At 41.0% G+C, this 24357-nt stretch overlaps 1 long non-coding RNA gene across 1 annotated transcript; it reads left to right on the forward strand.

The window, feature by feature from the left end:
• The first annotated feature begins 2034 nt into the window (after positions 1-2034).
• LOC125175888 (uncharacterized) lies at positions 2035-11304 on the forward strand. The gene is made up of 3 exons (XR_007156053.1): positions 2035-2612; positions 5143-5279; positions 11206-11304. It is a non-coding gene; the product is annotated as an uncharacterized LOC125175888 (long non-coding RNA).
• The last annotated feature ends 13053 nt before the right edge of the window (positions 11305-24357 follow it).

Consider the following 24357-nt stretch of genomic DNA (forward strand, 5'->3'; position numbering starts at 1 on the left):
GGCTCAAGGTGGTTGAACACCTGACTCTTGATTTCAGCTCAGGTCATGGTCCAGGGTTGGGCCATCTAGCCCCATGTCAGGCTCTGCACTGAGCCTGGTGTCTGCTTAGGATTCTCTCTCTCTCTTTCTCTCTCTCTCTCTGTCTGCCCACTTCCCCCACTTGCTCTCTAAAATAAAATAAAATAAAATAAAATAAAATAGGGGCATCTGGGTGCCTCAATCAGTTAAGCATCCAACCTCGGCTCCGGTCATGATCTCACGGTTTGCAAGTTCAAGCCCCACATCGGGCTCTGTGCTGACAGTTCAGAGCCTGGAACCTGCTTCGGATTCTGTGTCTCCCTCTCTCTCTTTGCCTCTTCCCCCACTTGTGGGCTCTCTCTCTCTCTCAAAATAAATGAATTAATGAATTAAAAATAAAATAAAATAAATTTTAAAAATAGTTACATAAGCAGATAGAGGTGAACAGTGAACACAGATTTAATTTAAAATTATAATTATTTTGAGGAGTGCCGGGCTGGCTCAGTCGGTAGAGTATGTGACCCTTGATCTCAGTGTTATAACTTCGAGCCCCTGTTGGGTGTAGAGTTTACTTAAAAATAAAATCTTGGGGCGCCTGCGTGGCTCAGTCGGTTAAGCATCCGACTTCGGCTCAGGTCACGATCTCACGGTCTGTGAGTTCGAGCCCCGCGTCAGGCTCTGTGCTGACAGCTCAGAGCCTGGAGCACGTTTCGGATTCTGTGTCTCCCTCTCTCTCTGCCCCTCCCCTGCTCATGCTCTGTCTCTCTCTGTCTCAAAAATAAATAAAAACATTTAAAAAAATAAACAAAATAAAATCTTAAAAAATAAATAAAAACAAAATTATAACTATTTTGAACAAAAGGAGAAGAAAAAGCAGAGAACATGATGGTGGGATCAGAAGTACAGAAAGTCAGTAAGTCATGTTGAAACTGATTTTAAAACCCAATATACATACACTCTTTAGAACTGTGGTCATGTTTAAGTTGTCAGAACAAACATCTCAAAGAGTTAAAACTGGTTGAAAAGAAAAAGGTGAACAGTGAGCACAGATTTAATGGGGAAAAGTGAAAGCAGGGAATGGTTTTATTTTCTTCTGGGTCTTCCACGTTTGAATTTTTAACCTATGTGTGTGCATTACCCTGATAAAAATAAAAGCTAATTTAAAATCCTCACTTTAGGGGGGGGCGCCTCGGTGGCTCAGTCGGTTAAGCGTCCGACTGCAGCTCAGGTCACAGTCTCACGGTTTGTAGGTTCGAGCCCCATGTCGAGACCACGTCGGGCTCTGTGCAGACCCCTCAGAGCCTGGAGCTGCTTCGGATTCCGTGTCTCCCCCTCTCTCTGCCCCTCCCCTGCTCATGCTCTGCCTCTCTTTGTCTCTCAAAGATAAATAAATGTTTAAAAAAATGTAAATCCCCACTTTACCAGATTGTTACACGGGTTACTGACGATATTTACAAAGTGCTTAGCACAGGGACTGGCACAGAAGGACAGGCTCTCATGGGGACAGTGGTCGTCATTACTGTTGCTGGTAACAGCTCATGAGTTGGTCCAAATAAATATGCAACTGGTTACTTACCACGTGCCAGTGCACTACTCTGAGTTCCATACATGTATGGGAAGGACATTTGCAGAGTGCTTTTACTTCTGTTACAAAATGTTTGTGTTTGAATGCTAACGTTTTTTATTGAGGTAAAGTTTGCGAAGTCGGGTTTTATAATTATATTCCTTGGTAGGATTTAGATCACTCTTTTTCTTTTTAATTTTTTTGAATGTTTATTTATTTTAGAGAGAGACAGGGCACAAGCAGGGGAGGGGCAGAGAGAGAGGGAGACACAGAATCCAAAGCAGGCTCCAGGTTCCGAGCTGTCAGCATGGCGACCCATGCGGGACTCAAACCCAGGAACCTGAGCCGAAGTCGGCTGCCTAACTGACTGAGCCGCCCAGGCACCCCACCTTCTTCTTTTTTTTGCAAGAAAGAGAGAGTGAAAGAAATGTGTGCGGGGAGGGGCAGAGAGAGAATCTTAAGCAGGCTCCACATCCGGCTCGGAGCCCAACATGAGGCTCGATCTCACGAGTATGAGATCATAATCCGAGGTGAAACAGAGTTGCACGCTTAATTGACTGAGCCACCCAGACAACCCTTAGATCGCTCTTGAGTAGGGAATTTTACCATCGGATCTTTGCTGTTAGTGAATGAACTTTAATTTTGTAACCTCTTAGAGTTGTAAGCCAACTGTTTGAGAACGTGTGTCAAAAGTAGAGAATCTATACTTTTCGTGAGATTTTACGAGGTTATGAGACCTAAGAGGGCCCATAAAATGTCTCTGGAGAATACAGTATGTTGATATGACTTTTAATAAGTTTTGACTGCTGCAGTACAAAACCTTTTTTGAACCCCAACTTTACATTTCAAAAGAGACTAAAAAATAATTCCATTTGAGGCCTTGATAGACCTAATGATTCCCTGACTCTAGTTTTTGTGGTGTCACATCAACCGAGGGAAGTTAATAAAGAGAAGTGTTCTTCAAACCAAGCATCATAAGCGACCAAGACAGGGGCTTTGGCTACCTGTGAAGGAAACAAAGATACGAAAAGTAAGTAGGTTTGTTTGCCCATGAGCATACACGTGTAAAGGGGGGAGTCGAGAGGGGAAAGAAATTAAGAAAGAGAGAAATTGAGAAAGGAAGAGTTTAAAATGTGGAAATTTCCTTAAACCTAATTCTACTTCTTTTTAAAAAAAAATTTTTTACCATTTTTATTTATTGTTGACAGAGCATGAGCGGGGGAGGGGCAGAGAGAGAGGGAGACACAGAATCCGAAGCGGGCTCCCGGCTCTGAGCTATGAGCCCAGAGCCCGATGTGAGGCTCTAACTCACCATCCGTGAGATCATGACCCGAGCCGAAGCCGGATGCTTCACCGGCTGAGCCACCCAGGCGCCCCTGATTCTACCTCTGTTGTCTCTGAATTAATCTACTCTTTCTTGGACAGATAAATGTTCACTTACTTTTAAAAAATCTTCTGGGGTGCCTGGGTGACTTAGTCGGTTGAGTGTCCGACTCTTCACTTCGGCTGGGGTGGTGATCCCCGGGTTGTGGGATCAACCCCCGTGTCAGGCTCTGTGCTGGGTGTGGAGCCTGCCTGAGACTCTCTCGCTCCCTCTGCCCCTCTCCCCAGCTCAGGTGCTCTCTCTAAAATAAAGATACATAAATCTTTTATCTGCCTTCCAATCCTCACGCGATCTCTTCTACAAATGAGCATCAGAATCCTCACAAAAAGGTGCTTGACCTCTTTCACACCCCAAACCTGGTGGCGCAAAGTCTGCAGGAGCCGTCACTCAGCGAGCAGGTCATAAGCGGTCTGCCCGGCCTGGGGCTGGCCACTCCAAATGGATGTGGTTTCCGTCTTCTCGGAGCTCGCAACCTGTCGGAAAAGTTAGTCACACAAACAGCTGTGAACCCACACTGGCCGGAAGTGCTGAGAGGGAGGGGACATGGTGTGTGGAGAAACCCGGCGGGTGCTTTGAGGCAGAGCAGGGACTCAGGAAAGGCTTCCCGGGGTGAGTGGTGTCCCAGCAAAGAACCACAGGATGCTGCAAGGAGGAGGCAGGAGTGCTCATGACAGGATGTGCGGCTTCTGCCAAGTCTCGAAGGAACTGGGGGCCTTAACTGTGTCACACTGGGGAGGTGGCTATGATGAGGCCAGACTGCAAAGCAAGAGACCAGAAAGAGTTTCACTGGTGATTAGACCCCAGGTTCCCCGTGTTCTGGGCCCGCCAGGCAGAGCCACTCAGGGGGAAGCACAGGCAGGTGGGGAAAGCCAACTGTGGCCGGGGGGGGGGGGGGGGGGGGGGGGGGGGGTTTTCTTGTGGTTTCCGTGGGAAGGAGCGGGCAAGGCGGGATAAGCGGGTTGAGGATTGGTTTGCTGTGTCTGCGAGTAGAGCCCTCATGAAATTCGTGGTCACTGCGCCTATTAAAACACGAGGCTGGGGGCTTTCTGAAGTCTCCAGATGGTTGGGGGTGGGTCAGGGCTCACTTGGGACCAGCTAGCGGCCATTTCTGTAGACGTTACAACACTGAATTACAGAAATGACGAGTGTGGTTTTATTGTTGAGGGCGAGGTGACCCAGGAGAGGTGGGCAGGCTCGGAGCACCAAGCAGACAATGTTACAGTTACCTTCTTAGCCACGAACACTTTGAAGATGACTGGGGAGGTGGGGGGAGGCATTCTGAAGGAACGGGCCCGCACAGTGTGGAGACGGGTCATGGAAATTGAGTGACCACTGAGGCCTTTAAAATAGTTCGGGAGAGACGAGCCACTGACAGCACAGAGCCTACTTGGGTATCTCTGTCTCTGCCCCTACCCCCTCGTGTGCACACGTTCTCTCTCTCTCTCTCAAAGTCAATAAATACACTTAAAAAAACCCAAAACACTCTGGGGGTTAAATTAAGTTGGCCAAATTCACATGACTGGTTGAAACTGGTTTACCTCCAAGCTTACACATTCTTCACGACTTTTCCCTGTGTGAGTCGAGACAACATTCATGAAGCAAAAAATTCTCCCTGAAGACAAGCTTGCTCTGATGAAAGCATTTCCTAGTAAATAGAAATTCCCTGATAAAGCCTGAAGAGAACTGAGCTAACACAGGAATCATTCTTTTTTTAATTAAGGCATAGTGCCTACAATAAGCCACACAAATCTTACATGTGGTTTGATAAGCTTTGACAAATGTGCACACCGATGTAACTGCCACCTTAATAAACGTGTAGAGCATTTCTCTGACTTTAGAAAGTTCCCTCCCCACCCAGAAGTGGCCACTATTTTGTTTCCTAGCCCCATAGATTAGTCAGCCTGTCTTCCGTTGTGTCGGCCTTATTTTGCTGAGCATCATGTTTCTGAGTTTCGTCTACGATGTGTATTAGGAATCTGCTCCACTTTACTGCTGAGTTGTAATCATCTGTAAATGGATGCCTAATGGACTTTAGCAGGCTTTTGCACATCATTATTAATAGCTTCTCAACTGAAGGAACCTCATATTTTAAATTTCTCATGTTTGCTGGGATCCTGTTCCTTTTATACAACACAGACCGTAGAATTAAGATATAAATTTCTCTTCTTCCTCCTAGTCACTCATCAATATACTGACAGTATCCCTAGGCCAGAATTGCGGGCACTAATTGATGGGTTCAGCTCCCCATTGTTGATAATTAAGGCCATCTGCTTCGAACTGGGATCTGCAGGGAGACTAAATCTCCATCACAAGGTAAAGCTTCTATAAGCTTCGCTGATGTTAACAGATTGTGAGAGTGGGAAGTAAGCGTTTCTGTGGGTGAATTGCAAATGAAGGCAGCTATACGATGAGGAAAGCTGAAACATTTTGCCCTAAAAAAATTAAGAATGTGTTTTTTGGAAATAAATATATATGCCGTTATTTAAAAGGGCATTATGACCCCTGAAAATGATGCCACCCACACAAACACTGACCACCACACACGTGCTAAATAAAGATAGGGTCTAAGAAGATTGTGTGATCAGAAAGAGGGCACAAAATCTCCAGAATATCACCAGGAATAAAAGATCAATATATCATAGTCATCTTATATCTATATATTAATAGCAAATGATTGAAAATGACATTTACGAAGCAAATATTGTCATCTTAGAGCAACACTAAAAACTAATGAAATTAGCTTAAAGGCAATAAATTAACTGCACGGTCTGCTAAAAAAAAAAACCATTTAATACACAAAAAGCAGGGTAAAAAAATCAGGAGTAGAGTAATTTAAAAAAGTGCGAGAGAGATGTGACAAATAGCAAAATGGCAGACTTAAAATAATTCATATCAAGAATTAAATGTAAGTGGATTAAACTCTCCAATCAAAAGACAGAGATTGGCAGATGGGAATATAAAAACAAAACCAACCTATATGCGGTCTACAAAAGACGCTCTTTAAATGCAAATATGCAAATGAGTTTAAAGTAAAAGAATAGAAAAAGACATAGCATGGAAACAGTCAGCATGAGAAAGCCCAAGTAGCTATACTGTAGGAAGGACTTTTACTGGAGACAAAGAATTTCAAAATGATACCAAGATCAAAAAGCAGGAACATAGAACATTTACAAATGTGTATGAACCTGATAACAGAGTTCCAAAACACTAAACATTGACGAAAAGGAAAGAAGAAATAGACAAATCCATGATTTTTGCTGGAGACGAAACCGTACTCTTCTGGTTAACGACAGAACGTGTAGACAGAAAAGCAGTATAGTGAAAATTTGACCAACATTGATAAAGCAGGCAGAAAATCAGTAATGATAGATAAAGCCTAAGCAACATCATCGGCCAACGAATGACCTAATTGGCATTCACAGAACACTTGCCACATGGAAATACATTCTTTTCAAGTGCATATGGAATACTCACCAATATAGAATATCTTGAGCCATAAAAACAAATCTCAATAAATATAAATGTAATGGGATTGCTTAGAGTATCTTCTCAGACCACAACAGAATTTACCAGAAGCCAGTAACAAAAACTCCCTGGAAAATCCTCAAATATTTGGAAACTAAACATGATTCTAAATAATCTCTGAGGAAAAGAAGGCATCGGAATTAGAAAATATTTTGAGTTGAACAAAAATGTAAGCACACAGTGAAAATGCTTACAGGAAACTTTATAGCATTAAAAAGCTTATAAAGAGAAGAAGAAATGAATAAATCCAGTGATACAAACTTTTTTCTTAAGGAAATAATAAAAGAGCAAATTAAACCCAAAGCAGGTAAAGAAATAATAGAGGTAACAGTAGAAATCAATGAAACAGAAAATAGACAAACTAAAGAGAAAACCAATGAAATTGGAATCTGCTTCCTAGCAAATCTCAATGGAACATAAACTTTTAGGTAAACTGGTCAATTACAAATGTACAAATTGCCAATGAAATGAAAAAAATGACAGAGGATTCTCACTATAGTTCTACACTCACTAAAGATTGGACAGTAAAGGAATGTTATGAACATGCCAAAAAATTCAGTGCCAGGGGCACCTGGATGGCTCAGTTAAGCCTCTGACTCTTGATTTCGGCTCAGGTCATGATCCCAGGGTAGTGGGATCAGTCCCCAAGTCAGTCTCTGTGTTAAGCTTAGATTCTCTCTCTCCTTCTTTCTCTGTCCCTCCCATATTCGTGCTGTCTCAAAAAAAAAACAAAAAAAAACAAAAAAAAAACAAAAAAAAAACAAAAAAGTCAATGCCATATGAAATATACAAATGCCTAAAAAGACAAAAATTACAAAAACAGACTGGGAAAACTGAAGATGTATAACAAATAAAATGTTTAAATTTCCATCTGATTTCATGGTAATTCTATCAAACATTTAAGGAATAACTGATACCCATCTCTCACAAATTACAGCAGAAAAAAGAGGAGGAAATACTTTACTGCATTACTCTTTAATACCTAACAAAGACATAAAAAGAAAAAAAAATATATACCAATATCCATCGTGGACATAAATGTAAAAACCCTTAAGGAAATATTAGGGAAAAAACTGAACCCAGCAATATATTAAAAGCATCATGAATCATAAACAAATAGGGTTTGTCCAAGAAATGTAGTATTGGGGGAACCTGGGTGGCTCAGTCAGTTAAGCGTCCTACTTTGGCTCAGGTCACGATCTCGCGGTTTGTGAGTTCGAGCCCTGCATCAGGTTCTGTGCTGACAACTCAGAGCCTGGAGCCTGCTTGGGATTCTGTCTCCCTCTTTCTCCCTCACTCTCTGCCTCTCCCCTGATCACGCTGTGTCTCTCTCTGTCTCAAAAATAAACAAACATTAAAAAAAAATTAAAAAAAAAAAAGAAATGTAGTATTGGTTTAATATATGAGAATCAATTCATGTAATTCATCATATTAATAGAATAAAGGACAAAAACTATATGATCATCTCAACAGATGCAGAGAAAGTATTTGACAAAGTTCAACACCCATTCCTTTTTCATTTAATTTAATTTTTATTTTTTACATATTTTTATTTATTTTGAGAGGGAGAGAGAGAGCAAAGGAGGGGCAGAGAGAGAGGGAGAGAGAGAGAGAGAGAGAGAGAGAGAGAGAGAGAGAGAGAATCCCAAGCAGGCTCCATGTTGGCAGTGCAGAGCCCAACGCAGGGCTCAAACTCATGAACCACGAGATCATGACCTGAGACTTACCCAACTGAGGCACCCAGGCGCCCCTCAACACCCATTCCTGATAAAAACTCTCAGCAACCTCAGAGTAGAGTGAGATATCTTCAACCTTGAAAAAGAGCATCAGTGAAAAACTTAGCATGAGCATCATACCGAATGTTGAAAAAGTAAATGCTTTTATCCTAGAACATGAACAAGACAAAGATATATACCCTTGCAACTTGTATTTAGCACTATTATTCAGCTGGAGGTCCTAACCAGGTGAATAAGCAAGAAAACATATAATAGAGCATAGAGTTTTTAAAGAAGTAAAACCAAATTTACAGTCAACATGATCACATATGTAAAAACTCCTGAGGTGGGGGTGTATGGTTGCCTTATTTGGTTGAGCATTTGACTCTTGATTTTGGCTCAGGTCGGGATACCAGGGTTGGGGATCAAGCCCTGAGGGGGACACTGCACTGAGCACAGAGTCTACTTAAGATTCTCTCTCTCTCTACCTCTCTTCCCCCTCCACTTCTCTAAAAAAAAAAAAAAAAAAAATCCTGAGGAAATATACAAAATCTACTAGAAATAATAAATGAGTTTAGCAAGACCTCAAGATAAAAGATCAATATGCAATAATCATTTTATTTCTATGCATTAACAGCAAACAATTAAAAATGACATTTAAAAAACCAATACATTTACAACAGCATAATAAAAAAAAAAAAAAATCTTTAGTGGGGCACCTGGGTGGCGCAGTCGGTTAAGCGTCCGACTTCAGCCAGGTCACGATCTCGCGGTCCGGGAGTTCGAGCCCCGCGTCAGGCTCTGGGCTGATGGCTCAGAGCCTGGAGCCTGTTTCCGATTCTGTGTCTCCCTCTCTCTCTGCCCCTCGCCCGTTCATGCTCTGTCTCTCTCTGTCCCAAAAATAAATAAACGTTGAAAAAAAAAATTTTTTTTAATTAAAAAAAAAAATCTTTAGAAATAAATTTAATGAAAGTTGTAGAAGATTTTTACAACGTTGAGAGAAATTAAAGAAGACCTAAATAAATGGAGAGATATGCCATGTTTAAGAATTAGAAGATTCAATATTAAGATATCAATTCTTCCCGAATCAATAGATTCGATGTAATCTTTCTTTCTTTCTTTTTTGAGCGCGACACCCGTCGTGGGGCTTGAACTCACAACCCTGAGGTTAAGAGTCCCATGTTCTACCAACTAAGCCAGCCAGCTGCCCCAGATTCAATGCAATCTTAATCAAAAGCACAGCAGGCATTTTCTTTTAGAAACTGACAAGTGGATTCTAAAATTGACATGGAAATGCAAAGGGCCAAAAATAGTCAAACAATTTTAAAAAGAAGAAAAAAGTTGGAAGACTTAAACCACCTGGTGTCAAAACTACCGCGATCCAGAGTGTAATATAGGCCCACCAATCAGTGGAGCAGAGTCAAGTCCAAGAATAGATCCAAACATATGTAGTCAATTGGTTTTTAACTCAGGTGTCCAAATAATTAAATGATGGAAAGGATAGTCTTTTCAACAAACGGCTTTGGAACTGTGCCGTACTGTCCATATTGGGGGGGAAAATGTCTTGACTCTTTTACCATATGCCAAAATTAACTCAACATGGATCATAGACCTAAGTTTAAAAGCTTAAGTCTTTTTTTTTTTATTTTTTTTAATCTTTATTTATTTTTGAGAGAGACACAGAGTGTGAGCGTGGGAGGAACAGAGAGGGAGACACAGAATCTGAAACAGGCTCCAGGCTCCAAGCTATCAGCACAGAGCCCGACGTGGGGCTCGAACTCGCAAACAGTGAGATCATGACCTGAGCTGAAGTCAGCCGCTCAACCAACTGAGCCACCCAGGCGCCCCTAAAAGCTTGAGTCTTAAAACCTTTAGGCAGAGAACATGGGAGAAAATATTTGTGATATAAAATCAGGCAATAATTTATTGAGACATAAAGGCATGAAACAAAAGAAAATATTGATAAATTGGATTTCATAAAAATGAAAATCTTTTCCCCTTCAAAAGACTCTCTTCAGAAAATAAAATGGGGAAAAAATTTGCAAAGCATCCAACAAAGGGCTTGTGTCCTGAACATAGAACTATTACAACTTACCAATAAGGAGACACACAGTTCAGTCAAAAAATGGACAGAAGATTGAAACAGACACTTCATAAAAGAATATATATAAAAGGCCAATAAGGAACGAAAAGATGTTCAATGTCACTGGTTAGCAAAGAAGTGCAAATTAAAACAACAAAGAGATACTGCTATATACTTCCTAGATTGGCTAAAATTTAAAAAGCCTGACAATATGAGGTATCTGCATGGGGATGAAGCTATTGGAATTTTCAAATATTGCTAGTGGTTATACTATAACAATACTATACTATACTATATCCCCTTGAAAAACAAGTTGGTGCTTTCTCAAAAGGTTAAACACATCCCAGCAATTCCACTCCTAGCTATATAACCAAGAATGAATACATATATCTACACACAAAGATACTACAGACAAATGTTCATAACAACGTTATGCTCCATTGCCCCAAACTGGAAACGATCAATATATTCATTAAGCAGTAAATCGGTGAACAAGTTGTTGTATATCCGGACAATGCAACCCTGCTTGGTAAGACCATGGAATGAACTACTGATACATGCAAAAAAACATGGATGAAACTCAAAAATATGCAAAGTGAAGCAAACCAGACACAAAAGCCAACAAATTATTCCATTTGTATGAAATTCTAGAGAAGACAAAATCATAGGGACAAAAAGCAGATCAGTGGTTGCCTTGGGCCAGAGCTGGAAGAAGAGATTGACTGTTGAGAGAACATGAAATTCTTCTGATTTTGGTGGGGTTTGCATGATTGTATACATTTCCCAAACTCATAGAACCACACTCTTAAACTCTGTGAATTTTATTGAAAGACAATGTATCTCAAAAGTTGCCAAAAAAAAAAAAAATCTATATGCAAAAAATCAGTATCTTTTCTTTCTTTCTTTTTCTAATCAGCCAGTAGAAGATCCAGTGGAAGAAAGGACAATATGTTGGATATCCTGTCTTGCCCTCCAGATTCATTCTCCACCTGACTCCACCCTGTTCTCCATCCAGATAGGCTTAATTATATTGCCTGTTGACTATATCAATGGGCTCTCTTATCCTTTTGCCTCTGGTTGGGTTTGGCCAATGGAAAGCTCCAGCAGGAGATCTGAAGGGAAGGATTAGGGGAGGTAACATTTTTTTTTTTAATGGTTATTTATTTATTTTGAGAAGGGTGGGAGGGGCTGAGAGAGAGGGAGAGAGAGAATCCCAAGCAGTCTCCACACTGTCAGCACAGAGCCGGATGCAGGGCTCGATCTCACGATCTCACAAATCAAGTGAGGTCGTGACCTGAGCCAAAATCAAGAGTTGGATGCTTAACCCACTCAGTCACCCAGGTGCCCCGAGATAGCGTGCTTATTTCTTCCTCTACCACTGTCCTCTCTGCTGGAACCACAGTGGGCCAGTGGTGCCCCTGGAGCAGGAGTATAACTCCTATCTGCAATAAGGCTGTGTATGTGGGTTACAGCAACTCCTTGCCCTCTACCATCCATGCCCAGGTGTGAAGATGACGAAGGACCTTACAACTGCTGTTACTTTCCCGAAGGTACTACTCTGTGCTCTTTGTTCTTCTATACCTTGTTCACATATTTGCAAATACAACTCTCCTCTTATCTCCCCAAGCCATCCAACTGAAATGGGACCATTTGTTTTCTTAAGAGAACCCTTACTGATACAGAGTTCGCTCACAGCAGCACCAAAAAAATAATAATCCCACTGGAATTCACACACTAGAAATTGTAGGAGTCACGTAAAAACACTTCAAAATCAACAGCAACAAAAGACTTCGACAAATGGAAAGATCTCTGTGTACCGGAACAAAAAGACTCAACACTGTAAAGATGTCAATTCTTCCATAGTTAATTTATTATTTTTTTAAAGATTTTTATTTTTTATCTCTACACCCAACGTGGGGCTCAACTTTACAACCCCAAGAACAAGAGTCACATGCTCTACTGACTGAGTCAGCGAGGTGCCCTATTCCATAGTTAACTTATAAATCAAATGCCAACAGGTATTCTTACTGTTTTGTTGCTACTACTGTTATCGTTTCATTTTTTAATTGAACGTACCAGTTTTAATATTTATGTTGAAAAATAAACAAATAAGGATAGCTAGGAAAACTCTGAAAAAGAAAAGCAAATGTTAAAACATAAAATTATCATTAATGTCTTAAAAACCTGTGGTACTGGCATGTGAATAGGAGACACCAATGTCATTGAACAAAAAGCCCAGAAAATATACACGAATACTTATGAGACATTACAATAAAACTTGCACCTGGCTCGCTTGGTTGGTGCACCATGCACCTTTTGATCTCAGGGTGGCGAGTTCAAGCCCCACATTGGGTGTACAGCCTAGTTTAAAACAAAAATGCATCTAGGGGCACCTGGGTGGCTCAGTCGGTTAAGCTTCCAACTTTGACTCAGGTCATGATCTCACAGTTCGGGAGTTCAAGCCCCGTGTCCGGCTCTGTGCTGCCAGCTCGGAGCCTGGAGCCTGCTTCAGATTCTGTGTCTTCCTTTCTCTCTGCCCCTCCCCTACTGGCACTCTGTCTCTCTCTCAGAAATAAACATTAAAAAAAAATTGTTTTAATTGCATCTCAAATCAGTGGGGAAAAGGACTATTAAATAAATGGTTGGGAGACAACAGGGAGCATTCTGGGGAAAAAAATATAGTTGAATCCATGCAGTTCAACATACACAAGGATAAATTCCCAATGAATCAAAGATTTAAGTGTAAATGTGGAGTTGGAAAATATTAAAGGTAATTATGAGAGCATTTGTTATAATTACGGAGTGGTAAAAGACTTTCTAATTATAATTTAAAACCCAGAAGTAATAAAAAATTTTTAAGTCTTGTATTACCAAACACCACTGGAAGTAATAATGTTGAAAGGTAAAGTGGGAATCAAACAACATACTCCTAGAGATCTATAAGAAACAAAAAAGACCAAAAAAAAAAAAAAAGAAGAAGAAGAAGAAGAAGAAGAAAAGTACAGAAAAGAAAGGCCAACAATTCAATAGAAAAATGACCAGAACAATTAACAGAAAAAGAAATGCAAACGAGTTTTAAACAGAGAAAAGATACTCGCAGTGCCTGGGTGGCTCAGTCAGTTAAGGGTCCGACTTTGGCTCAGGTTATGATCTCACGGTTCATGGGTTTGAGCCCCGCGCCGGCTCTGTGCTGACAGCTCAGAGCCTGGAGCCTGTTTCAGATTCTGTGTCTCCCTCTCTCTCTGCCCCTCACCCACTTGTGCTCTGTCTCTCTCTCTCTCTCTCTCTCTCTCTCTCTTTCTCTCTCTTTCTCTCTCTCAAAAATAAAAATATGTAAACAAAAAAAAACAGAGAAAAGATAACTCAACTTTTCTCATAATAAGAGAACTGCAAATTGCAACAACACTGAGAAATCGCTGTCCACTTATCAGGTAGGAAAGCTCAAAACCATGGTAAAGTATTCCTGGTGAGGCTGTGGCCAACCGGGTTCTACCACGCACTCTGCTCTTAGGAGTACAAATTGGTACCAGCTCTCTGCAGGGCTCTTGGTGCTATTAGAATTCCAAATGTATTCACTCTTTGATCTAGCTATCTTCTTCCTGTATATTTACCCTGTAGATATATTTGCACAAGTGAGAAATTATGTCCACATAAACTTTCCACTTCAGTATTGTTTTTAATAGCAAAACCCCCAAACAAACTATCTGACAATGGAGAACCGGCTGAATACATTATGATGTACGCACACAACGGAGTACTTTGCCGCCTAAACCAACATGGAAAATGTGCTCTGTGTGCTCACTGGCATGAAGTTAATTGGAAATGCTAATTGAAAAAAGCAAGGTTCTGAAGGATTGTAGGGCGTAAACAAGAAAGGAAAGTAAGAATATATATATATATATATATATATATATATATATATATATCTGAAGTTGCGTGTATATAAACACAACGCTCTGAAAGGATGCAAGAAACTAGTCACGGTGGTTACCTGAGGGACAAAGGTGAGGGGTGGTGACAGCTGGGTGGATAAGCGACAGAGGTGGGAGGGAGGCTGGTCATGATATACTTTCTTATATTTGCAAAGGTGTCGAGCCCTGTAACTATATCCCCTATCCACAATTTTCAAAACGTAAAGACATATCATTCTTAAAAGCGAAACCCCAGACTGACAGATACTAGTATGTTACTTCAGCAATACTCCTTAACTTAACAATGGGTTCATCACATTCACTGTCCCCCATGTGGTACAATGAATGTTTTCTGTCCTCATGTAGCAAAAACAGACAAGAGCAGGTGTTGTAGCCTTTGCTTCCCAGCTTGGTTAATGAGATGTGATTAGATACATTTATTCTTGGGCTCCTAACCCCTCACAGGACTCTGACCCACGAGAATTGCCCTAGGTATGATTCTCTCTCTGCTCATTGGCTTTGAGTCTCTACACACACTGATTTTCATAGCCTCAAAAGTGTGCATTTCTGTACTTCCCTATTCGGACAAGTACAAAGGTGCGATTTTGTACTTCTGTAATTTGGACAAGTTAATATACACGGTTGCAACACTGGCAACCCCACTGAACAACTCAACACCATTGACAGTAATAATACGCCATTAGTTAATCTTGACAGCCCGTGTTTGATGCTCTTCATTTTTCTTCTTCTTCCTCTTCTTCTCATACTCCTCCTCCTTCTTCCTCTTCTTTTTCTTCTTCTTTTTACAGAAGAAACGACTTCACTCTGCCTTATTTGTGCATAAGACAACCTTAAATTTTATCTGCAAAAGCATCTAAGACTAGATGGTTCTCTACGGATCATTGGCTGTCTAGCAGATGAGCATTCAAACCTGTAATTGGTGAAAATCATGAAATGAAAGAAAAGCTCCAAAATAGGGAAGAGAAAAAAGGGTAGGATTTAGGCAAGTGAATTTATTTTCCCTCTTATTTTGGAAACCATGGTGACCCAAGAGATTTGATTAAACCACGTAATATGCCAACCAACATAAATCAGAACCATCTTGGAAGACATATATCCTTTTGACCTATTCAGTTCCTTTTCCTACCAGGCAAAATTTTCCCACAGAAATCAATCTGTTTGCCAGTCACAATCAAGATTTTCTATAAACCATAATACAATGGACAGATTGGCTGTCCAGTGGAAATGACCTTTTAATGCATGGTCTAGCCTTGTTTCTTTTTTTTTTTTTTTTTATGTTTATTTATTTCTGAAACAGAGAGAGACAGAGCATGAGAGGGGGAGGGGCAGAGAGAGAGGGAGACCCAGAATCGGAAGCAGGCTCCGGGCTCTGAGCTGTCGGCACAGAGCCTGACGCGGGGCTCGAACTCACAAACTGTGAGATCGTGACCTGAGCCGAAGTCAGTCACTCAACCCACTGAGCCACCCAGGCACCCCGGTCTAGCCTTGTTTCAAATGCCTTAGTGTCACTGGGCATGGGGTTACAATCCTCAGAACTTCTGGGAAAATTTGAAAGTGAAGTTATAAATTAAATCATGGGTCTCCAGCCCAGAATTTTGGTGATTCCATCCCAGTTCAACTCCACCCAAGTGGATAGCCTATGAGCAGCATTTTTAGGAAATAAAAGCTAGTCTATATTCACATTTTTGTGATCTGCTTTCCTATCCATTTACACACTGAAATGGTTTTATTGTGCTGCCTTCTTTGAAAGAAAAGAGCATTTTGCATTCGTTAATGAGGCAGAAAATTCACCACACATTTGTAAATAATCACACCCTTCCTGGGCTTGCTTTTTTTCACGACTGCATTCTTAACATGATGACTGTGTTCCTGAAAAGCTGTGTATTGATTTAATTTTTAAACCTCTGATGAATCTTGTGTTAGTGAAGACGAGGATTTGAAGATCTGTTCTGAATTCTTTGTAATATGAACAGACCTTCCCAATTGATCTTCCTTGTAGGGCTGGACCTTTTTAGAAGGGTTTTCTTAAACAGGATGATTTCAGATTGTCAATTACTTAGATATGTAACGACATTAGGTCCCAAGATTAAGGCTGTGTACCTTTGAGTATAAACTTCATACTTAAAGTGAATTTCCAGCTGACCTTAAGAGAATATAAAGATATATTATTAACATTATGTATTGATTATATATTTCACATAGTTATTTTATAGTTATATATTTATATAATATATAAAAACAGATATCATTATGTACATCATATAATAATAAAATAGCTGTTATAAATTCAGCAACACTTTAAAAATTATAACATAATTAATTTTAAATTCTATGTTTAAAAAAATTTTTTTTCATTTTCTTTTGAGAGACAGAGAGAGAGAGAGAGAGAGAGAGACCATGAGCAGAAACAGAAAAAATTCTGTTTTTTTAAAGATAACTAATCAAAGATACAAACACATGTAATTTTAAAAGTTTAATTGAATAGGTGGCTATGTCTGCTCCTGATCACAATATTCACTTTCAACCATCTGCTTTTTAAAAACCACTTAATTGAGGTATGATGGCTAGGCAAAAAGCTGCATATATTTAATGTATACAATGTGATGAGTTTAGGGTTAACGATATACCCCTAAAACTATCCACAATGGAGGCCATAATCTATTCATCATCTCCAAAAGTTTCCTTCTGCTTCTTTATTTTATTTTATTTTATTTTTTCCTTTTGTAAAGGAAAAGGTAAAAGGTAAAGGCTATTTAACATAAAATCTACTCCTTACCAAATATTTAAGAATATAGGATGGTATCGTTAACTACAGGCTCCCTGTTGTACAAAAAATCTCCAGTTTATTCATCTCGCATAACTGAAACTTTGTACCCTTTCACCAACACCTCCCCATTTCCTCCTCCCCCCAGCCCCCGGCAAACTCCACTCTACTTTCTGGTTTCGTGAGTTTGGCTATTTTGGATTCCTCATAAACGTGGGATCACGCAGTCTTTGTCCTTTCCTGCTCGGTTTGTTTCACTTAGCGTTCCTCCAGGTCCAGCCATGTGGTCTCAAGTAGCAGGATTTCCTGATTTTTTAAGGTGCAATAATATCCAATTCTATGTATATGCCATATTTTCTTTATCCATTCATCCTTCAACGGGACATTTAGTTTGCTTCCGTCTCTTGGATATTATAAATAATGTTGCGATGAATACAAGAGTACAGATATCTCTTTGAGATCCTGACTTCAATTTCTTTGGATATATACACATTAGTCGGATTGATGGATCAAAGAGTAACTTTATTTGTAATTTTGTTGAGGAACCTCCCTACTGTCTTCCACAGTGGCTGCACCAATTTGCATTCCCACCAACAGTGCACAAGGGTTCCCTTTTCTTCTCATTGTCACCAACACTTGTTTTGTTTTGTGTGAGAATAGCCATTCTAACAGTTGTGAGGTGACATCTTGTGGTTTTGATTTGCATTTCCCTGATAATTAGAGCATCTTTTCATATACATGTTGGCCATGTATGTCTTTTTTGGTGAAATGTCTATTCCGGTCTTTTACCCATTTTTTAAATAGGGTTATTTGGTTTTTTGCATTGATTCGTAGGAGTTCTTTGTATATGTTGGCTATTAACTTTTTATCGGATATTTAGCCATTTGTTTTTAGTGTTCTAGTAGTTGGTTTTCATTAATCATAATCATACAGTTATTTCTTGGTTTATGAATCTTGTAGTATAACTATTGACTTTTTTGCTATGATAGATGAGCATATTATTTATTTATCTATCCCCTCCTCACCTATTCCTCCCCTTTCTTCCAGTTATAAGTATCACTATTTTTCGTTCTTTAACTGGTAATAGAAGTTAATATAAACATTCATATTATACTGTCATTATACTCAGTAATGTTACATCTGGTGAAATGTATAAAAGGATAGCCCACTTAAGCCTTTTCCTTTGAGATTAGCAGAGGCCATGACATTGCACCACAGAGAGAGAAGTATGATCATATGACTTAGCAATATGCTATATAGACAGACTCACTATATATATAATGGGTGTGCATATACATACAAACATTTGCACATAGTGTATATGTATGTAACCAAAATAGCATAAATGCTATTTATTGATTTTAACTTTTGGATTCAATCTAGAGGTAAATTACGGAGAACCTCATCATGGTTGTATAAATTCTGTATATGTGGCATAATTATACCTAAATGATTTTTAAAGCCCAAAAAATCAGAATGTTTATATTTGAAAAAATATAACAAAAGATTTGAATTTTATTATTTATTCACTGACGGATAATGTTTGATGTATATATTGTATATATAACAGCACTGCAACCCTCAGATGTCACTGGTTTCCGAGTTGTTAAATACCAGTTTACTGATGGGCTTGTTAGCAGTACCTCAAGAATTTAAGTATTTTCTTCTGTCTTTTTAAAAGGGCTTATGTCCGACATCCTTATTAGATTATAAGCATCTTAAATTCAGGAAGTGGGTTTCGTATAGCAGGTAATTAAGAAATGCTTATTGGTAGGCCAATATCATACTTCCTGAGGAATTTTATATACTTAACGTTCAAGCGATTAAATTCCGATAACATTTCTCAGAATAGCTGAGGGAACACTGTGTACAGAGATATTCTAGGTGATGTGGGAGGTATAGAAAGAAAGAACTTCCAGTCCACAGTCCTGAGGTTCACCCTGTATGGCTGGAGAGGCAGCCAGGGAAACAAATCATGTCTTGTATCATAATAGAGGCATGAGCCAAGTATGTGGGAGAAGGACAATGAATTCCAACAATGAGATCTTGGAGGACTTTGTGAATGAGATGGCATTTAAGCTGAGCTTTTAAAGATGAGTAGGATTTTGACAGACAGTCAGGAAGAGAATAGGTGTTACAAAGTCCAGGGAATTCAAGCAAAGGCAGATGACTGCTCACCAGCTTTTACAATCCCTTTCCTTCCATGGAAGGCAGTTGTCCCTGGAAAGTGGCTACCCTTCCAAAGTCTGTATTTCCCAGTTCCTTGTTGCATCTGGATATGGCAGGTCATTGGGGGCACCGCTGCCGGGTGGCTCCGTTGGTTAAGTGCCCAACTCTAGATTTCAGCTCGGGTCATGATCTCACGGTTCATGGGATCGAGCCCCGAGCTGAGCTCTGTGCTGACAGTGCAAAGCCCGCTTGGGATTCTCTGTCTCCCTCTCTCTCTGCCCCTCCCTCTCTTGCTCACATATGCATTTGCTCTCTCTCTCTCTCAAAATAAATGAATAAACTTAAAAAAAATATGGATATGGCATGTCATTAGTTCTTACCCAGAGAGTGTTAGTGGAAGGGATATGTGTCATTTGAAGCAAGGCTGAAGAAACAGGTGTATTTTCCATCCTCCCTTTCTCCATCTCCTGGAGAAAAAGGAACCAGAGACGGATGAATCCTGGGCCCCCAAGTCGCCCCAGGAACAAAGCTGCTGACCAACTAGAAACACTTGCCTTGAACTGTCCCGATGAACAAATTATACACTAGACCTCTACATTGGACATTTCCACATAGTAGGTCGGTCTAAAGGCGGATGGAGTCATATTCCCTGGAATAAAGCTGGAGCTGAATCTTGCACCCAGGACCTGGAGGGAGAAGAAAGCACGAAGTGAGATAAACGGGCTGCAGTCCCATCATTACAACACACGACATTTGTGACACAAAGGGGGGGGACACATCAAGAGACCCTTAAGACAGTAAGTTTCTAATCAACTGAAATGTTGGAAGAAAAAAAATATACTTATCTCCTTCGCTACACATTTCCCTGAAAGGATATTATCCAGTGGGGTAGGGGAGGCAAAACAGCCATGGCCTAGAGGTTGAGAGCAAGAGGAGAAAAATGTGCCCCTAAAAGGATGAGCCTCCACCCAAGGCCCCGGTCTGCAGCTGAGAACCCTTGGTGCTTAGTTTCCCTGGGGCAATCAATGGCTACCCGTAACACTGAGAAAGACTGGATAATTAAATGTTGCGTAAAACTCTCCTCATTTCTAAGAGCTCACTGGGAAACCCCTACCCAGAGTGTCACTCCTAATAGACAGTACTAACAGTGTAAGTAACAGCCACTGGGGCTTTCTGGGCAATTCAATTGATGGGCGATGGGAAGTAATTGGACTCCCTCAAGGAGACCAAAGTCCATGTAGGTGACAGGCCCACCTTCTGGAAGACTGGCCCGAAATTCAATCAGAAAATAAGTGTCAACTCTGATCATATCACTGGACGAAAGTTGACACTGGCCAGTTAACATTTAACCATTGGCCTTTAGGATAAGTCGAGAAGAAGCTTTTAAATAAATAGTGACTATTCCACTCTCAAATCAAATGTCTGTTAAGACTTGTACATACAACTGCACACAAATCTACATAATTACCCACGATCCTGAAGCCTACACCAATAATGTATGTTGACACAAAGCACCCAGGGCTCTACGAGCATCCAGACACAATTGGGATCTACCACCTGGGTTTGAGAGCCACTAGAGTAAAGAGAGAGCGTTTATCGTAATGATTTATGGAGAGCCACATTGGTAAGCACTTTGGAAAGAAGAGTAACCGACTATCTGTCCCATCCCTCGGCTTCTACTTCCCTTCTGAGGAAAACGGTGAACCATACTAGCCAACAGCCAGCCTAGAGGAGACAGGCACGGAGAAATAAACCCAGGATCTACTTTGCCAAGGGCACGTTTCTGCGCAAACCACGACTTGCCATGAGATGGAGTATTTTCATGAATCGCTGGCTTTACCTTTTTAAAAATACCTGTCATTTAAAGGAAAAGGCTGCAAAGATTTTGAGACTAGCATTCTCTAATAAAGGACAAGGAACTGTGTGTATCCGGATGAGGTTTGTGTATCTGTTGAGTGATGAGCTTTCGTGGTAGCTAGAAATCTGGGGCGTGGATCAAGGGCAATTGTGGCTTCCTAAGCCTAAATAGGCAGAGCATGTTTACATTAACGCATTTAGACCACAGTGAAATGAGGTACTTTAACAGCATCGATACAGGCATCGTGGGCTTTCTACGTCAGACTGCTCTCAACAGTATTCGAGGAAGGGACACAACTGTGCTGTTAAGGGGCGGGAAGTCAGTGGGCAGGGAAACCATGAAGCAGCCTCGAGGGGGATTTATGAGAAAGAGAAGACAAGTACCAAGATTGGGCACGGCACATACTTTGAAATATGCTTTGATGTTTCTAACACAATGCCAGGATACGCATGTGAACTAGAACCAGGAGTCTGACTGCAATCATCAGGTGGATGGATCTAAGCAAGCAGCTGGGGAGAGAAACATCAATTGCCCAAGGAGATGTCTATCGCGGCATTTTAAAAGGAGCTATTTTCTTCTGATGCATTTTATAAAATAGTTCATGTCACAAACTTCAGAAGTCAGCAGGCCACCAGATGTCCACCCAGCCCGCCAGAGTGACACTGGCCCATCTGATATTTATGGATTTGCGGTCAAGAGAACAGAGGCCTACCTATGTCTGAGTACTAAAAGTTATAAATCAACTTAAGAAACAGTCAAAGAAAATGTATCTATTACCTTAAAATATAGCTTCATAACAGAGGAATAGGAAAATAAGTGTCTCAGAGCTATGATTTATATATGAGTCAAGTCCGAAAATCACTATTTAGGTTTTTAGCATTAAGACATTAACACAGGAGTGCCTGATTGCCTCAGAAGGAAGAACATGGGATTCTTGATCTCAGGGTTGTGAGTTTGAGCCCCAACTTGAGTATAGAGATTACTTTACAAAAAGACATTAACATAATTTCCATTGTTTGGCAATAATAATCTAAGGGATCCAAAATAAAATTTAACGGTATTAAAAGTGTGAAAACTTTCAATATATTATTAAAGTGTAGAGTAAATGAAAAAAATAAAGTATTAGTTTTTTTTGAGAGAGAGGGAGAGAGTGAGAGACTGTGAATGGGGGAGGGGCAGAGAGAGAGGGAGAGAGAGAACCCCAAGCAGGCTGCGTGCTAAGCGGGGGCAGGGTGGATGGGGGGGGGGGAGAGGGTGTGCGGCTGGGAAGGTAAATCTGTCTGCCACGGTCGCTGTGCTCCTTCCTGCGTGCGTCTGAGCAACTCGGGAGCACATTCAGAGCTGCTGCCGAGAGGAGGAGGACAGTGGGTAAGCCGCACTGCTGGAAAATGACGGTTCATTACCCAAAACTGACTGCAGTGTGCTGAGAGGGAAGCTCCGACGCGTTAGTGAATTTGCCTTTTATCAGAATGCTTCATCTCCCTTCTCCCTCCGCCCCCGATTCTCCCCGGGATCTGGAGCCATCCCCATCCCCAAAGTCAGCCACGGCACCCCCCAAACCTTCGTGGCATTAAGATGTAAGACACGGATTCTCTGGGGCCTGAACACCACCGGCCACGAGAGCAGATATGTCGGCTTATGGTGGCGCTGTGTCCGTGCCGAGCGCCCCGACTCAGAAGCGCCCGTGTGTTCCTTAACACATTCATCTGTGGGCAAGCGTCGCACCCAGGCCAGCCCAATCCCCGCCAAGTCTAGGCAGGCACCGTCTACACCAGCACTATGGCAGAGAACTAGAATACAAGCCGCATGTTTCCTTTTAAGTTTCCTAGAAGCCGTGGTGAAAACTAAAAAGAGGTAAAATGAATTTCAGCAGTTTGTTTTCTTTAAGCCAAAACATCCACATATCATTATTTTAACACGTAATCAATATAAAGACTATTAACGAGGTATTTTACATTCTTAAAAAAAAAAATCAAACTACGATTTTATAATCGGGTGGTAATTTCACGCTTACCTCACATCTCAATTCAGACCGGCCACCTTTCCAGCACTCAGTCGTCACATGTGGCTGCTGTGACATGTTAGCACAGGCCCGGACATCCACTCCCCGAACCCATTTTCTGGAATGAATGTGAACACCTTACAGCAGATAATAATGGCTACCGTTTATTAAGCATTTATTTTACCAGACACCATAACAAGCGTGCTGTGCTAATTTTCTCATTTTGTTCACCCTCCGGTAATATTTCTTGGCCTATTTTAGAGCTCAGAAAACAGGCCCGACAGTAGTAGTTACTGGAGCAAGGAAAAAAGAGATCTCAAACCCAAGAATCCTCACTCCACAGCCGTGGATGCCACGCCTTTGGGACGCCCTCAGAGCTCTCTGCTGTGCTCAGATTCCCCAGACACACTTCACAAAAAAAGGGAATCCGGAAACAAGAAGTTTATTTTCATGGCTTTGCCCTCTACTGACTCATTTTCATGAGCTCCATTGTGGATTTCCCCTCGTTGGCTCTCCCACCAAAGACAAATGTCCCTCCACCCCTCTGCCCCTCCCACCCCCCAGTGCAGGAGCCAGCTGAAATTCTGCATGAGGATTAATTTATTCCTAGTGAAGGCAGCCAGGCATGTTGAGAAATTACATCCTGTTCTGATGCATGAATAATGAACTTGGAATAAGGACACAGTTACTTGTTAGTCTTGTCGTAACCAGACAATTTGGATAGGCAGCAGAAGTTTCATCAGATCTATGGATCATGCCAATGTGAAAAAAAAAAACAAAAAACGGGCAAACTTTGCAGGTTAGATCATTGTTCTAATAGCACCCACCAATGTGGACTCTTTTGATAGATTGTACAGATCGATAAGGTACACAAAAAAGAAAGATTTCAACTCTCCTGCTCACCTGGAGACTAGAAGACACAGGGAATGCAGATATCTATTAATAGCATCGAATAAAAAAAATCCAGGGGCGCCTGGGTGGCTCAGTCAGTTAAGCGGCTGACTTCGGCTCAGGTCACGATCTCGCAGTCCGGGAGTTTGAGCCCCGCGTCGGGCTCTGGGCTGATGGCTCAGAGCCTGGAGCCTGTTTCAGATTCTATGTCTCCCTCTCTCTCTGTCCCTCCCCCATTCATGCTCTGTCTCTCTCTGTCTCAAAAATAAATAAACGTTAAAAAAAAAAATTAAAAAAAATCCATGGGGTCAGGTTTCTTTCGTGTAAAGAAAGCATTTACGGATTAATGATTTTTTCTGCTGTGATTAAAAATAAAGAATTATGGGGCGCCTGGGTGGCGCAGTCGGTTGAGCGTCCGACTTCAGCCAGGTCACGATCTCGCGGTCCGTGAG

Source organism: Prionailurus viverrinus, chromosome A1, assembly GCF_022837055.1.
Source record: "Prionailurus viverrinus isolate Anna chromosome A1, UM_Priviv_1.0, whole genome shotgun sequence".
NCBI lineage: Eukaryota > Metazoa > Chordata > Mammalia > Carnivora > Felidae > Prionailurus > Prionailurus viverrinus.